The sequence below is a fragment of the Barbus barbus genome, assembly GCF_936440315.1.
Source record: "Barbus barbus genome assembly, chromosome: 17".
Taxonomy (NCBI): domain Eukaryota; kingdom Metazoa; phylum Chordata; class Actinopteri; order Cypriniformes; family Cyprinidae; genus Barbus; species Barbus barbus.
In genome coordinates this window covers 1,692,902-1,698,469 of record NC_136745.1, presented here as the reverse complement: position 1 = coordinate 1,698,469, position 5,568 = coordinate 1,692,902, and positions in this window count along the sequence as shown.

Below are 5,568 nucleotides of genomic sequence, written 5' to 3'. Positions count from 1 at the left end.
TGAATATATGGAATGAAAGTTTGAATATATGGAATGAATGTTTGAATATATGGAATGAATGTTTGAATATATGGAATGAAACTTGAATATATGGAATTAATGTTTGAATATATGGAATGAAAGTTTGAATATATGGAATTAAACATGAATATATGGAATGAATGTTTGAATATATGGAATGAAAGTTTGAATATATGGAATGAAAGTTTGAATATATGGAATGAAAGTTTGAATATATGGAATGAAAGTTTGAATATATGGAATGAAACTTGAATATATGGAATGAATGTTTGAATATATGGAATGAAAGTTTGAATATATGGAATTAAACATGAATATATGGAATGAATGTTTGAATATATGGAATGAAAGTTTGAATATATGGAATGAAAGTTTGAATATATGGAATTAAACATGAATATATGGAATGAATGTTTGAATATATGGAATTAAACATGAATATATGGAATTAATGTTTGAATATATGGAATGAATGTTTGAATATATGGAATGAAAGTTTGAATATATGGAATGAAAGTTTGAATATATGGAATGAAAGTTTGAATATATGGAATGAAACTTGAATATATGGAATGAATGTTTGAATATATGGAATGAAAGTTTGAATATATGGAATTAAACATGAATATATGGAATGAAAGTTTGAATATATGGAATGAAAGTTTGAATATATGGAATGAAAGTTTGAATATATGGAATTAATGTTTGAATATATGGAATTAAACATGAATATATGGAATGAATGTTTGAATATATGGAATGAAAGTTTGAATATATGGAATGAAAGTTTGAATATATGGAATGAAAGTTTGAATATATGGAATTAAACATGAATATATGGAATGAATGTTTGAATATATGGAATTAAACATGAATATATGGAATTAATGTTTGAATATATGAAATGAATGTTTGAATATATGGAATGAAAGTTTGAATATATGGAATGAAAGTTTGAATATATGGAATGAAAGTTTGAATATATGGAATGAAAGTTTGAATATATGGAATGAAACTTGAATATATGGAATGAATGTTTGAATATATGGAATGAAAGTTTGAATATATGGAATTAAACATGAATATATGGAATGAATGTTTGAATATATGGAATGAAAGTTTGAATATATGGAATGAAAGTTTGAATATATGGAATGAAAGTTTGAATATATGGAATTAAACATGAATATATGGAATGAATGTTTGAATATATGGAATTAAACATGAATATATGGAATTAATGTTTGAATATATGGAATGAATGTTTGAATATATGGAATGAAAGTTTGAATATATGGAATGAAAGTTTGAATATATGGAATGAAAGTTTGAATATATGGAATGAAACTTGAATATATGGAATGAATGTTTGAATATATGGAATGAAAGTTTGAATATATGGAATGAAAGTTTGAATATATGGAATGAAAGTTAGAATATATGGAATGAATGTTTGAATATATGGAATTAAACATGAATATATGGAATGAATGTTTGAATATATGGAATTAAACATGAATATATGGAATGAATGTTTGAATATATGGAATGAATGTTTGAATATATGGAATGAATGTTTGAATAAATGGAATGACACATGAATATATGGAATGAAAGTTAGAATATATGGAGTGAATGTTTGTATGGAATTAAACTTGAATATATGGAATGAATGTTTGAATATATGGAATGAACTTTCAAATATATGGAATGAAAGATTGAATATATGGAATGAAAGTTTGAATATATGGAATGAAAGTTTGAACATATGGAATGAAAGTTAGAATATATGGAATGAATGTTTGAATATATGGAATGAAACATGAATATATGGAATGAAAGTTAGAATATATGGAATGAATGTTTGAATATATGGAATGAAAGTTTGAATATATGGAATGAAAGTTTGAATATATGGAATGAAACTTGAATATATGGAATGAATGTTTGAATATATGGAATGAAAGTTTGAATATATGGAATGAAAGTTTGAATATATGGAATGAAAGTTAGAATATATGGAATGAATGTTTGAATATATGGAATGAAAGTTTGAATATATGGAATGAAAGTTTGAATATATGGAATGAATGTTTGAATATATGGAATGAATGTTTGAATATATGGAATGACACATGAATATATGGAATGAAAGTTAGAATATATGGAGTGAATGTTTGTATGGAATTAAACTTGAATATATGGAATGAATGTTTGAATATATGGAATGAACGTTCAAATACATGGAATGAAAGTTTGAATATATGGAATGAATGTTTGAATATATGGAATGAAACTTGAATATATGGAATGAACGTTCAAATACATGGAATGAATGTTTGAATATATGGAATGAATGTTTGAATATATGGAATGAAACTTGAATATATGGAATTAATGTTTGAATATATGGAATGAAAGTTTGAATATATGGAATTAAACATGAATATATGGAATGAATGTTTGAATATATGGAATGAAAGTTTGAATATATGGAATGAAAGTTTGAATATATGGAATGAAAGTTTGAATATATGGAATGAATGTTTGAATATATGGAATGAAAGTTTGAATATATGGAATTAAACATGAATATATGGAATGAATGTTTGAATATATGGAATGAAAGTTTGAATATATGGAATGAATGTTTGAATATATGGAATGAAAGTTTGAATATATGGAATGAAAGTTTGAATATATGGAATGAAAGTTTGAATATATGGAATTAAACATGAATATATGGAATGAATGTTTGAATATATGGAATTAAACATGAATATATGGAATTAATGTTTGAATATATGGAATGAATGTTTGAATATATGGAATGAAAGTTTGAATATATGGAATGAAAGTTTGAATATATGGAATGAAAGTTTGAATATATGGAATGAATGTTTGAATATATGGAATGAAAGTTTGAATATATGGAATTAAACATGAATATATGGAATGAATGTTTGAATATATGGAATGAAAGTTTGAATATATGGAATTAATGTTTGAATATATGGAATGAAAGTTTGAATATATGGAATGAAAGTTTGAATATATGGAATTAAACATGAATATATGGATGGAATGTTTGAATATATGGAATGAATATATGGAATGAACGTGAATATATGGAATGAATGTTTGAATATATGGAATGAAACATGAATATATGGAATGAAAGTTAGAATATATGGAATGAATGTTTGAATATATGGAATGAAAGTTTGAATATATGGAATGAAAGTTTGAATATATGGAATGAAACTTGAATATATGGAATGAATGTTTGAATATATGGAATGAAAGTTTGAATATATGGAATGAAAGTTTGAATATATGGAATGAAAGTTTGAATATATGGAATGAAAGTTAGAATATATGGAATGAATGTTTGAATATATGGAATGAAAGTTTGAATATATGGAATGAAAGTTTGAATATATGGAATGAAAGTTTGAATATATGGAATGAAAGTTTGAATATATGGAATGAAAGTTTGAATATATGGAATGAAACTTGAATATATGGAATGAATGTTTGAATATATGGAATGAATGTTTGAATATATGGAATGACACATGAATATATGGAATGAAAGTTAGAATATATGGAGTGAATGTTTGTATGGAATTAAACTTGAATATATGGAATGAATGTTTGAATATATGGAATGAAACATGAATATATGGAATGAAAGTTAGAATATATGGAATGAATGTTTGAATATATGGAATGAAAGTTTGAATATATGGAATGAAAGTTTGAATATATGGAATGAAACTTGAATATATGGAATGAATGTTTGAATATATGGAATGAATGTTTGAATATATGGAATGAAAGTTTGAATATATGGAATTAAACATGAATATATGGAATGAATGTTTGAATATATGGAATGAAAGTTTGAATATATGGAATGAATGTTTGAATATATGGAATGAATGTTTGAATATATGGAATGAAACTTGAATATATGGAATTAATGTTTGAATATATGGAATGAAAGTTTGAATATATGGAATTAAACATGAATATATGGAATGAATGTTTGAATATATGGAATGAAAGTTTGAATATATGGAATGAAAGTTTGAATATATGGAATGAAAGTTTGAATATATGGAATGAATGTTTGAATATATGGAATGAAAGTTTGAATATATGGAATTAAACATGAATATATGGAATGAATGTTTGAATATATGGAATGAAAGTTTGAATATATGGAATGAATGTTTGAATATATGGAATGAAAGTTTGAATATATGGAATGAAAGTTTGAATATATGGAATGAAAGTTTGAATATATGGAATTAAACATGAATATATGGAATGAATGTTTGAATATATGGAATTAAACATGAATATATGGAATTAATGTTTGAATATATGGAATGAATGTTTGAATATATGGAATGAATGTTTGAATATATGGAATGAAAGTTTGAATATATGGAATGAAAGTTTGAATATATGGAATGAAAGTTTGAATATATGGAATGAAAGTTTGAATATATGGAATGAAACTTGAATATATGGAATGAATGTTTGAATATATGGAATGAAAGTTTGAATATATGGAATGAATGTTTGAATATATGGAATGAAAGTTTGAATATATGGAAAGAATGTTTGAATATATGGAATGAATGTTTGAATATATGGAATTAAACATGAATATATGGAATGAATGTTTGAATATATGGAATTAAACATGAATATATGGAATGCAAGTTTGAATATATGGAATTAAACATGAATATATGGAATTAATGTTTGAATATATGGAATGAATGTTTGAATATATGGAATGAATGTTTGAATATATGGAATGAAAGTTTGAATATATGGAATGAAAGTTTGAATATATGGAATGAAAGTTTGAATATATGGAATGAAAGTTTGAATATATGGAGTGAAACTTGAATATATGGAATGAATGTTTGAATATATGGAATGCAAGTTTGAATATATGGAATGAAAGTTTGAATATATGGAATGAAAGTTTGAATATATGGAATTAAACATGAATATATGGAATGAATGTTTGAATATATGGAATGAAAGTTTGAATATATGGAATGAAAGTTTGAATATATGGAATCAAACATGAATATATGGAATGAATGTTTGAATATATGGAATTAAACATGAATATATGGAATGAATGTTTGAATATATGGAATGAATGTTTGAATATATGGAATGAATGTTTGAATATATGGAATGAAAGTTTGAATATATGGAATGAAAGTTTGAATATATGGAATGAAAGTTTGAATATATGGAATGAATGTTTGAATATATTGAATGAAAGTTTGAATATATGGAATGAAACTTGAATATATGGAATGAAAGTTTGAATATATGGAATGAAAGTTTGAATATATGGAATGAAAGTTTGAATATATGGAATGAATGTTTGAATATATTGAATGAAAGTTTGAATATATGGAATGAAACTTGAATATATGGAATGAAAGTTTGAATATATGGAATGAAAGTTTGAATATATGGAATTAAACATGAATATATGGAATGAAT